Raw genomic sequence first — 12,612 nt, 5'->3', positions numbered from 1 at the left:
ATCTTGTCTCCTGAAGAGCCACCACGTGGCCTCTGGCTCCACACAGGGCTTGGCTGAAACTCTACTCCGGTCTCCTCCTGGAGCCCCTCGCGGCTGGGAGGCCCTGCAGCTCCCTGCCCCAGCCTGGCAGAGTTACAGGGCTGAGGACCCTGCCTCAGGAGGCCTCTGCCTCTCCCCATCCCCACTGCCCAGGTCCTCCCCAACTCCAACCAGATGGACTCTCCCTGGACCTGCCCTGACTGGTCAATCTGACCACACTGCCCTCTGGTCAGAACTCTGCACCTGCGGGGCTCAGGTCTCCCGGCATGGTCCCTCCTGACCCGCCCGGCTGGCTCCTGCGTCTCTGGCCACTCTCCCTCTCCTAGTCCCTGAAGACCACCCAGCCAGGTTATTTCTCTGCCCTAGGGCCCTGGCTTGGGAGGAAGCATCCTCCTGCAGGGGCCCTTAAGACCCCTCCCAGTCGGACCACTGGGTGCTCCATGAGAGAGCCTCCCTGGCGGAGCTTGCCACCTTCCTTGGGTTCTCTGTACACAGTCCACTGCCAAATGTAGTCTGAACAAGAGAGAAGGTGACGCCAGGCCCGGACCCTTCAGTCGTGCCTGCTCCTCGCCGGAGTCTTGAGGCTGTCTCCAACATGGGCATCTCCCTCGACACCTCCTTTCCCCACAAAAGCTGCACCTGGCTTGCCCTTTTAGCCCCCTTCCCTCCTGCCTTGACACCTGCCTCCACTGGACTATGCTGCCCAGGACAGAGGGTGATGGCAATCTTGAAAGTGTCCACCAGGGGGTGCTGTGAGCCCACTGATGGAATCTGGCGGCTGGGGAGGCAGGGAGGAGGGTGAGGCGGGCCTGCTCCTGGAGTCTCTGTGTCCTCAGGGCTGCACAGACCTGGGCCTGCAGGGGATGAGGCGGGCCTGCTCCTGGAGGGCTGTGGGCGGGGCCAGCTGGAGATGGGCAGGGGTGTGAGCAGGGCGACCGTGGATGTGCAGCGAGGGCAGGCAGCCTGGGGACTCTGGCCCGCCTAGGCTCTGCCTGTGTCCTGGCCTCTGCTCCTGCCCATGGCCCTGGGCTCTGTGCTCACAGGAATGGCCCACAGTGCTTGATGCCGGAGACGCTGGACTGTGAGGCGGGGAGACGAGCCAGTGCAGGGTGGGAGGGGTGGTGGGGTCCTCCTGAGACACGCTGGGGCACCCAGGCGCGGGGAGGCCTGGGGAGGGGTCCCTGAAGCCCTGGGGCCGCTCAGCTCCTGCTGCAGAACCAGGCCTCCTGGAGAGGCTGCGAGGCCCAGGGGCTGAGTCGAGGAGAGAGGGAGGGAGGGAGGCAGAGAGAGAGGGACAGGGACAGAGAAGGAGAGACAGACTGGGGGGGGGGGGGGCGGCGGGTGCCCCTGCCAGTCCCTCAGGTGGCAGAGGAGCTGAGTGGTGGCCGGGGCACTGGGCCTCACAACCAGCACCCCTCCAAGTGTGCCCGGGCACAGCTGCCTCTTCTCCTGGTCCTTGACCCCCAGCCAAGGCCGTGTCCCTCTGAGAACCACAAACGCCTCCTTTCTCCACTGCCAGCTGCCCCAAGCCCCTGGCCTTTGCTGCGTGGTGACCGGGGCTCTGCTGGCCTCGGTGCCTCTGCTCCTGCCCTGCTCCAGTGCCTGGTGGCCTTGGGGTACTCTGGAGCAATCTTCCCACCTCCTTCTGGCCTCTGGGTCTCAGCTCAATGATACTTTCTGGCCCCCAAACAGGCTTCCACCCTGACCCACCTGCGCTGCCAGTTCTGGGTCCCACTCTGTGGTCTTGCTGTAGCCGTGGAGATTTCCGTGCACTTCCTGCGTGGCCCGCCCCTGCAATGCATCCTGGGAGGGTGAGGACTCCGCCTTGTCCATCACCCCAAGCCCAGGGTGTGGCTCATCTTTGGCGCACAAGCGCGGTTGTCGACTGACTGAATGAAAAGCTGCTCTGGCTCCTGGTGTGGTCTGCCCCACCACACCTCAGTGTCCCCACTGAGTGCCACAGATGCCAGCATCTGTTTGTGACCAATCCACATGAAGGGCTTAGCCCAGGGCTGCACGCTGCAGTCGCAATTGTGAGCGGGGTGTCATTATTTCCATGACCCCAGGTACACCTGGGGCCACTGTGCACATGTCAACATGTGATCTAGGCTGGGTCCTCCTAGGGTTGTCACTCCCACCAGGATGGGAGGAGGCCACCCAGGTGAGGTGCCAGGTGAGACAGGGAGCTTGGTACAGCAGGGGTCAGCCGAGTTATGGGCAGAACAAGGATGAGTATCCACGTGGGCCGGAGAAGGCCCCCCACCTGGCCGGGCTGAGGGCACAGGCCTGGAGGTGTGCCCGCCACTCCATCCCTGGGCCAGAAGTGAGCTGCTCGCTGCCAGTCAGCTTGGCGCCGGGCATGCTGGAGAGGACCCGTCTCAGCATCCCTGCCGGGCTGGACTCCTTCCGAAAGCACGGCAATTGCATTTTAATTTCTCCCAATTTGACACAAATATCCCCCTTGAGAATCTGGGTCACCAAACAAAGGACTCCCTAGCTGGCTCAGCGCACGGTCCCGTCCTGTACACTGGCCCCGGTTCCACTTTCTTACACGATGAGGGTTCCGGGGTCTGCCCCCTAGATGCCTCCTGTCCGGGGCTCAGAGAGTTCCAGACGTGGACAGGCTCTGGGGAGCTGCAGGGCAGCTGGAGCCGAATTCTCTAGCTGGGGTCTCTCAGAGGGGGCTTGTCCCCTCTGCTCCCCTCCGAGAAGTTGGTGGCAGGGCCTGGGGAGGGGAAGAGAGTTGCCCAGGGTCGCAGAGCTGAGACAGGCCCCACGCTCCTTCCCGTCCGTGTGCTGGCCTGTGTGCTCAAGGACTCTCCTGAGTGCCACTCCCGACACAAGCAGAGGCCTTTCTGGGCTCGGCTCCCTCACTGGTAACATAAGGTGGCCACTCCCACCTCCCCAGGGCGTCAGGGGGCCGCGTGTCCAGATGCCACAGAGATTCTGGGGAGGGCGGTGGGTGCCGCCAGGCCCCCAGCCCATGCTGGTTCTAGATGCCTGAAGCACTCAGGCTCTGAGACTTGCAGAACACTGAAGCGCCTCCGAGGCCGCGTGGGGGACCTCAGCAGGTGACGGCAAAGCCCCGCACGGGTGGAGGGCTGTCACCTGCGGCTGTGTCAGCACCCTGGGCTGCGGCCTCCACAGTTCCCACCCCTCACCAGCTTCAGTTTCTCCATCTGGAAATCGAGGAGGTGGAAACTCATGTGCAGCTTTGTGTGGGACACACAGAGGGGACGTGTGTGGTGTGTGAGGATGCACCACCTCCTCTGGATGCCAGGAAGGAAAAACTGGAGGCTGGGCCAGGGGACAGGCTGAGCCACCGAGGCTGCTTCTGAGCAGCCCTGGGCTGGGCCCTTCTGAAAATCTCTGGAGTTTGCATCTGGAAGTTTTCCCTGGAGAAGGAGGAGAGAAGTGGGGCCAGAGGGTCATGGTATGGCCAGGGCAGGGACCCCCCTCCCTGGGCTCCAGGGTTTCTCACTCTTGAAGACTCTGCGGCCAGGGCCACTGGGCCGTGGTGAGGCTGGGAGGTACTTGACAGGGAGGCAGCTTGCCAGGGCTGGAAGCAGCTCCGACCTCACTTTCTATTTCTGATGAGATGTCCCTGGTTAGTACCCTAATGAAGACAAGGCTGCTGGACTCCAGGGAGGTGCACACAGGCTTAATTACTCCTGGCTCTTGGCTGGGCTTGGCAAATGGTCCTGCCTATCCAGCCGGCTGTCCTCAGGCCTCCAGCCTTGCTGCAAGTCCAGGCCCTGCCCTGCTCACCTCCTGCTCTCCTCTATCATACATGACCCCTGTGCTTAGGTGCTGAGCATGTCCCTCTAGCCATATACCATCTCCCTGTCCACCATGCTTCATCCACCCACACATCCACCCATCCACCCATCCACCCACCCATGTGCTCGTCCATCCGTTCATCCATCCATCCACCCATCCACCCACCCATGTGCTCGTCCATCCGTTCATCCATCCATCCACTCATCCATCCATCCATCCATCCACCCATCCATCTTCCACTCATCCATCCAACCATCCATCCATCCGTCCATCCGTCCACTCACCCATTACTCCCCATCTACCAAGCAGCCATGCGTCTGCCCATCTACCCATGCATGCATCCATCCATCCCTTCATCTACAGTCCACAAATGCTTTTCTTGGAGAATTTGAACGTATCAGTCTAGGACTGGGGTAGGCAGGGAGAGGTCAGAAGGGGAAGAGCTAGTCAGTGTCTGCCATCCCAGAGCCACAGTCTTCCAGGGCAACAGACAGGTAGAGTGGCTGTGCCCATAGCTCAGGGAAGGGTGGGTGAGAGTGGCCAGGGTGCTGGAGAGTGGGAGTGGGCGGGGCGTCCTGAGGCCAAGGCGCGGCCAAGATGCAGGAGACGCCTCCTGGGCCACCCAGCTCTCCCCATGGCATCTCCTGATATGGCGTGGAGGAGACGATACCAGAAGTCTGCGTCGGCCGCCCACACGGGGGTGGTGCCACCAGCCTGCCCACGAGCCATCTGCCTGGTTCCTTCCCTTCCCGAGTGTGCTGGAGCCCGTGGGCTGCCTGGCTCCCGCGCGTTGCCAGCTGCACACGTGGCCCTGGGCTCCCGTGTCCTGGTGGAGAAGGCGCTGGCGGGCTCACGCGACGGGAGGGTGTTCCTCCCGGGGCTCGGCACCTTGTGGTCCGCCAGGGCTTCTGCTCCCAGTCCTCCCTGCTGGCCTGGGAGGTGGCAAGTCCGCGGCTGCTGCCTGCGGGAAGTGGGAACAGTTGGAGCCACGCACAGAGCCCGGGAGGGCAGGGCTGACGTGGGGTCTGGGGCAACCAGGGAGGGTGCGGATGAGCCCAGAGGAAGGGCTGGCTGTGGCTTCAGCCAGCAGGTGCAGCCTGGGCAAACGTGTGGGGCCCAGAGGCACCAGAGGTGGCACCAACAGGTGTGGCGGGGGCAGCAGGCTGCAGGGGGAGCCGGGACCCGATTGCCCCTGGGCAGACCTTCCTGTGCGGGCTCCTGAGGTCCGAGTCAGGCCCGCCCCACCGGGAGGACTTGGGTCCCTTCGAGTGCTGGGAGGATCTCCAGTCATCCCCAACACACCCCTGGAAGGCCGTCTGTGCTGCCCTGGCTGCCCGTGGGTCTGGCAAGTCCCTCCCTGAAGCACAGTGGCCATTTGGGGATGGACCATCCGTTGCCATGGAAGACTGTCCTGTGCATCGTAGGGGCGAGCATCATCTCCAGTTCCTGCCGCCCCATGCCAGGAGCACCCCTCAGTTGCGACAATGGAAGTGTGCCCAGATATTGCCAAGTGTCCCCGGTGGTGAGAATGGCCCCTGCGGAGAGCTGCCGCGCTGCAGTGACGGCAGCAGGCCCTCTCGGCGTCCTGGCTCACAGGTGGTAGGGGCACGCGTCCTTCCTATGGGACACTCCTGCCCAGCCAGGCTTCTCCTGTTCTTGTGCTGCCTCTGCTTCTGGCACCTGGCGGCCCGGCTGTTCCAGGTCAGAACCTCCCTTCTCTAAGGGCTGATTCAGCAGAGCGAGGTCCGGGCTGGAGGACACTGGGGGACAAAGGGAAGGCCCGTGTTCTCCAACGAGGGCAGATTTCCCAGCACAGGCATGCAGCCGTCTCTCCCAGCATGGTCCAGTCCCTCCCAGCATGTCCATGAGCTTTACCTTCTGATTGGTGGGCGTTTTGGGCTTGGTGGCCTGGTTTCCAGGTGACAAGGGACAAAGAGGACACAAGTAGGGGAAAGGGAGGGGAGATGAACTCTAGTGAGGGGTGTGTCTTCTCATTTGATCCGGGGTGGACAGAGTGACCAATGGACAGCAATCCTGGGCCATTAGGGAGTTCAGGGGGAGAGCAGTGGGGACTCTGGGCTCTGGGGTGTGGATTTGAGGGGTTCAGAGGACACCTGTGGACTGTAGGGGAAATACAGAAAAATCGAAGGCCTTGGGAAGCTTCTCTGCTCATGATTGAGCTGATCCAGTTTTTAAAGCCCAAAATCTCTTTACTAATCGTGGTTGTTGGGCTGTGGACCTTGAACTTGAACCTGGTGGAGTCTGAGTACCGGGACCCTGGAGCATGCGGGTTGCCTGAAGAAGGCTCAGAAAGGGGGCGGTCACCTGCCAACCAGCCCCCTGTTGCTGGGGGGCGCTGCCAACCTGGGGCCTTTGGGGAGCTCCCTGGAGGAGCAGAGGCTGGCGTGGGCTTTGCGGGTGACTGGGGATGGAGGTGGGCGTCCCCTGGATGTGCAGGAAGGGCGGGGGCTGGGTGGGGTGCTATCAGGCAGCCCAGAGGCTTTCCCGGGGCTCAGAACTGGGTGGGGCCCTGAGAGGGTCAGGGACCCTCACAGTTGTACACCAACTGTGACTGAGGCACTGACGGTCAGGTGTTGTGTCCACAAGCCAGCCGGTCGGGGTCTGATGCGAACCAGATCTGCGGCTTCTGCCTGCCCCTCCCCCTGCCGCCCGTCCTGATGCCTGCAGACCACTCCGGGCTCCACGCCACCATTTCACCCCCAGCGGAGCCTCCTGACATCCGGTCTCACCCTCGCCAGCCTGAAGCTTCTGAGGGTGCTGGATCTTTTGCTGGCCCAGGCAAGCATTTGAGACCCAGAGTTATGGGCTTTGCCTCTGGGTGCCCCTCCCCCTCCCCAGGGCCCCATCCCGCCCGTCCAGGCACGCTGTGTGCCGCCCGCCCGGGTCATGCTGGGCCCCGACATCCCTTACCTGCCCGAGCTTCAGGGCACAGCCAGGCCCAGCTGCCTGGAGAACCCCTACTCCCACCTCCTCCCTCCCCGTACCCGGCACCATGCCAGGTGCCCACCGGGTATGCCACACCCCCATGTGCGTGCAAAGACCAGAGGTTCTTTGAGCTGGGGGACCAGTTTCCAGCACCACCCTTACCGTCCGACACATTTAGGGAAGGGACTGGGGAGGACATGAGGGGTCCCTGAGGCAGGGCCAATGTGGAGGACCTGGTGCCGAATCTGGCCCACGTGGAAGCTGCGGCCTGGACCACTCTCAGCATTTCCGCCTCCCACATAGAGACCCTCCGGGCCCCTTGGGCTCTCTGGTGCTTCTCCTCTCACCCCTCTGTGCCCTCCAGGTCCACCACCCACTTCTGCCCCTGCTTCTCGTCCCACCCCTGTAGTAGGGGCGAGAGAGCTTTCTGGAGACTCTCCATCTGGGACAGTGGGTCAGGGGCTCCCAAAGGCCTTTCTTCTCGTGGGACCAGGACCTGCTAGATATTCGCAGGCCGTGCTGCACGGGGAGAGCCCAGGCCCTCCATTCCAAGAGTCCAGCAGAGCAGAGCGCAAGCTGGGCTGGAACCCGCACGCCGCTGAGGCTGGCCCTGCCGGACCTGGGATGTTCAGGGAGGGTCCTGAGCTTCTCACTGGGACCTCTTCCTGGAGGAAGAGGGCCACTTCATACCAGTTTTGGGATTCGTGTTTTCCACACTTCTCTGGAAATCCCAGTGCAAAGAATTTGGACACAGAGCGGTTCCCGTGAGTGGTGCGATTCCCTGCTGGAGAAGCCAGCGGGCCAGCTGGGCCAGGATGAGGTCATCTGTGCTGACGCAGGTGTGGGTTTGTGTTGGCACAGCCTCAGGCCCAGCTCCACGGCGGGGAACCACGCTCTGAGACACCACTGGGGCTCTGGGGACCTCAGTTTCTTCCTCTGGGAATTGGAGTTGTGAATAGTCTGCCTGCAGCAGGACCGTTGTTACCAGCCCTGGCTGAGCAGCTGCCCAGGCCTGTCGCCTCCCAGGCTGCCCTCCCCCAGCCAGTGCCCCCTCCCCCTTCTCCCTACCCCTCCCAGCTGTCACTGGCCATATTTATTTTATTCTATTGCTTTGATCTATAAAATGCCTGGGAAATCCTTGCTCCAAAGGTGCTGGCTTCTGCCTCACTTTTTAGTAGTGAAATACAGTGCTTAAACATTTCATGGGCTCACAGTAAATTTTTTACTAAGGAGACTCATGCGTTGGAGATTGGTAGCCTGGCTTGGCTTTTCTCTCCTGGGTTCAGGGACACGAAGGAAATGGAGAGAGCCAGAAGCAGGGAGAAGTGGCCAGGCCTTCTGTCCAGAAGAAGCCACAACAGTGCCCCAGGGCCACAGGCGCTGGAGGGGTCGGTGTACTCGGTGCTGGGAGGGCCCGGGGAATCCCAAGAGCAGGCGCTGCATCCCGCAGCTTCTCTCTGGCCCACCTGGGCAGATTCTCCCTCCCTCCTCAGAGGGGCACCTGGGGCCCTGTGGGCTGCTGGCCTTGCAGGGCAGCTGGGGCACAGGATGGCCTTTCAGCTCCTGGGAGAATCGTAGGGCTGAGGTCCACTAGTGAAGAGCCCTAGCTTGCCCGTCCACTCTCTCAGGAGCACCAGGAGGAGGGGCTGGCCTCCCTACTGATGGGGAGAGAGGCCAGCTGAAGGGCCAGACCCAGTGTGCACAAGACCCCTCCACGTCACCCTCGCTCTCCTTGAAACGTAAGTGGCCATGAGGGGAAAGTTGAGGAGTGATGCTGTCACTGGACGTGGGCTGGGCTGGCTCTGGTGGTTCCGTGTCCCACTCTCAGGTTCAGAGCCACCTAGGTGATCCCCAACCCCCAAATGCAGGTACAGCCAGAGGCCACAGTGTGGGGCACCCTGGTCTTCAGGCAGCAGATGTGACCCCAGAGGGGAAACTGATGAGCTGTGACCACTGACTGCCAGGAGGCTCCAGGCCGGGGCTCGCCAGGGGTACCCAGGGAGCCTGGCAGACACACCGCCTGAGGGCAGGGGTCCACAGGCAGTGCCCCAGCGAGGAGCTGTGCAGGGGAGCGGTGGGGTGCAGGGGAGTGGGGACAGCACTTGGAGCTGACAACTGGCTGGGAACGGTGTTCATCCCCCGCCACACCGAGGACCCCACGACTCCCAGGGCTGGGTGGGTGCTCAGGTCCTGCCTTGCCGCCGAGGAGTCCTTAGCCCAGAGGAAGCACAGTTCTGGCCCCGAATAACACAGCTTAAGAGCCTGAGTGGCATCCAACAAAGCAGACCCGATCATGTCGGGCACTCAATAAAAAAAAGGCAGGGAAGGCCGGCCCACATGGAGAAAAGCCAGCAGAGAGTCACGGAGACGACACGGTCAGCAGGCGGACTGAGATGCATGGCCGCTGCTTCTGCACGCTGGGAAAGCTGGAGGAAGCGTGGCTGTGTTCACCGGAGGTGTGGAAATGCTGAGGGAGACCCGAACCCGAGTTCCGGGACGGGGACGGCAACCTCTGGGGTGAAAAGCACACAGGCGTGAGTGTGTGTGTGTTAAACACTGCACAAGAGAGGTTAATGAACTTGGGGACAGCTTAGGAGACTGCCAGTGAAACAGAAAAGACAGCTGAACTGGCATCAGCGAGCCCTGGCTGGAGCTGGGGTACCCAGGCCACGTGCCGGGTGGGAGGAGGAGGCTGAGCTGCACCGGCAGTGATAGTGGCTGATAAATGTCCAACCAGGAGTCCCAACGAGCCCCAAGCATAGGAAGCAGGGAGAGAGCCAGAGAAAGCCCACGTAACCAAGTCAAGTGCAGAAACCCTGCAGTTCCACGGAGCCCAGCCTTCCAGCCACCCACCTGAGGCCGCAGACATCTGGGCTCTCAGTCACGTGATCAGGCGATGAGGCTTTGCACCGTTTCCCTGGCCTACATTAAGTGCTCTGCCCTTTATAATAGGCTGATGATGTCGGGCCCTCTGATTCCGAGGATCGTGCTGAGTGGTGATGTGCTGACACTATGCCACCTGGGTCAGGTGAGCTCGCGGGGCGCCAGGGGAGGCCTTGGTGAGACACGTGCTCTGGAGGAGGGCGATTCCCTTCCAAGAGGCCTCCACATGGGGGTGCCTGGCTGGGGACAAGCCGAGTGTATGAGGGCTTGGCTGCTGCGACCTGGGTAGCCCAAGGTCCAGCCGGCACCAGCTCTGGAGTGGGGAGGCCCTGCCAGAAAAGCCCTGGTGCTGCTGGCCTCCTCAGTGACCACATCGGCTGTCCCCTGGAGGGACAGTTCGGTTCCCACAGGAACACGCTCAAGTGCCTGGTCCGGGTTGGCCTTCCTGTCTGCAGCGTTTGGACCCCTACTGGGGTGCTCCGAGCGTTTGCCCCTTGGCATCAGTCCTGGTGGGCTCCACCCTCCAGGGTACCTGCTGCTTCCTCTCGCACGTGGCTGCTTCCTGACAGTGCCTTGATGCCAGCAGCAGCCTTCGAGGGCCACCACCCAGCACAGCCCCAAGGAAGGGGTTTGTGTGGTGCTGCGTCCCTAGTGGAAGGAACTGAGGGCTTGGAGCCAGGGGTGGAGTGGGGATGGCCCCATCCACATCATCCCAGTGACCCCTGGGGACTTTGCACTTCCTGTCCATATTCCACTGGGCTCTTGAAGGTGGGAGTCCTGGTCCCAAGGGGTGCACCCTTACTAGGGCACACAGCTGCTACCAGGGCCTTCGGGGCTTCTTGTTCCAGAGACCAATAGGAAAGAGGGGCCAGTGTCTTGCTAGGGTGGTCATCAGTGGGCAGTGGAGCTGCTGGCACACAGGCTGGAGAGATGCCCACAGAGGCAGGTGACCTCTGTGGAACCTCTTGCTGCTCTCTTGCTGGTAGTGACTGTAAGTGGACAGGGACAGCTGCCCCCGCCCCAGGACATGGTAGCCAGAACTCAGACACCCTGGGGATAAGGGCTTGGAGTGTGCCCAGAGGGTGGGGTGTGAACTGGAGGTCCTGGCACGGCGAAGAGGCCACGGGCCAGGCCGCCCATGCCTCAGGCCATGGACGGCCGCAGGAGGCCTGGGGAGCTGCTGTTACTGTGTCCTCTGTGGGAAGCACAGAGACTCCTCCAGGCAGGACAAGAGTGGAGTGTGGTCAGTAGGTGAGCAGGTCAGTGCAGAGAGCAGCCCCACCCACGGCCACCCCACTCCCAGGAAGCCACATCCAGGGCCTGAGAGGGGACCAAGGGGTGGCCATTTAGCAGAGGGGACAGTCTGAGGCCATGATTGCCCAGGGGGCAGAGGTCTCACGGGGCCTGTGTGGAGGCTTGGCTCCTGCCCAACAGGTGCCAGTGTGCTCTGTGCAAGCTTGGTCCAAGCCTCTGCTTCCGGAGGACCAATCCTGGCCACCTCTTCAGCTCAGCGGGAGACTGACTGGGGCCCCTGGACTGTGCGAAGGAGGCTAGGAGACTGCAGGTCATCTGATCCTCCTGCCGGCTGTCCCCAGATGGGAACTCTTGAGAGGGTCGAGGCCGTCTATGGCCTCCGTCCAGGAGTCTGTGAAATAATGAAAAGGGCAAATCCGACTGCTTTTGGAGCCCTTCCTGTGAGCCCCACACTGTGGAAACTCTGTCTCTTCTGCAGTCAGACCCATGGGAGGTGAGCGCCTGGCTTGGGGAGGGTCAGAGGCCATGAGCCACTGGCCTGTCTTCCTGCCGAGCCCTGAGCACAGCGAGGCAAGCTTCACCTGGAGGAGCAGAGAGGCTCTGCCCAGCCCTGGAGAGCTGACCCTCAAGCTGGTGCATTGAAGGGACTTTTGATGAACGTTGACGTTGAGGCATTTAGTGGAAAACGTTGAAATCACTTTGAAATAACCTGTTATCTCGGAATGAGTTCAGGGGTAGAGAAAAGCTGGAAGATGACTCAGAGTTCCTGATGGCCCCCTGCCCAGGCTCCCTGTGACCATGGGGTGCAGCGCAACCAGGGATCCCCACCAGGCTGCCTCCGTCACTAGGCTCAGCTTCATGTGGGTTCCCAGCTTTCCCATGGGTCCTTTCTCTGTCCTCACCTCCTCCTGGAGGACACCCTGTGTTTACCTGAACTTTAGTAGTGGATGGGAGAGGGGACACTGACCAGCGGGTCCTGAAGCTGGACTGGTCTGCCTCTTGGGGTCAGCCTCCCAGCAAGGAAGCAGGGCATCTGGAGACAGACTGCTGGCTGGTAACAGATCCTCTGCCCAGAGGTGTCCCCACTGGTCAGCCAGAGCCTGGCTCACAGTGGGTACCCAGGGGCTTCCCATTCAGTGAACGAACATGGGTGGAGAGTGGGCACAGGCGCCTGGGGAAGGGGCAACCCTCCGACAGGGAAGATGGGGGGCAGTGACGTCTCCCAGGTGGGGCCCTTGGAATCAGCAGCCCAGTGAGCCTGGGAGGGAAGAGAGCCAGGTGGGAGGGACTGCCTGCAGCCCAGTGGGGGAGGGAAGGGTTAAGCTGCACCTTCCCTGCCAGGACAGGTAACCCCCCGCCCCGCAGCAAGGTCCCCTGCTCTGACTCCCCCCACTTCAGGGTCCTCTGAGTCCTCTGGCTGCAATTTGATCTGCATGCCCCACTTTGCAGGGACTGAGAGAGAGTGGGTGGTAGCTTGCCTCATGCCACATAGCACTGCAGCAGCCAGAGGCGCTTGATCCAGGTGGCTTTGACCTTGACCTTCTCCACCCCCACAGTCCTCCAGGCTCACAGCCACTTCTGCCTCCAGTGTCCCCAGGAACTTCTCTCTGAGGTAGTTGGACAAGTCCCACTGGCCTTGAAATAAGGGCTGCAGACACTGGTGGGTGACTCGTGGAGCTAGACCCCTCACTTGTCTCCAGATGTCATGTT

The sequence above is a fragment of the Sciurus carolinensis genome, chromosome 14 (genome assembly GCF_902686445.1).
Source record: "Sciurus carolinensis chromosome 14, mSciCar1.2, whole genome shotgun sequence".
Lineage (NCBI taxonomy): Eukaryota > Metazoa > Chordata > Mammalia > Rodentia > Sciuridae > Sciurus > Sciurus carolinensis.
Note: the sequence above shows the minus strand (reverse complement) of the source record.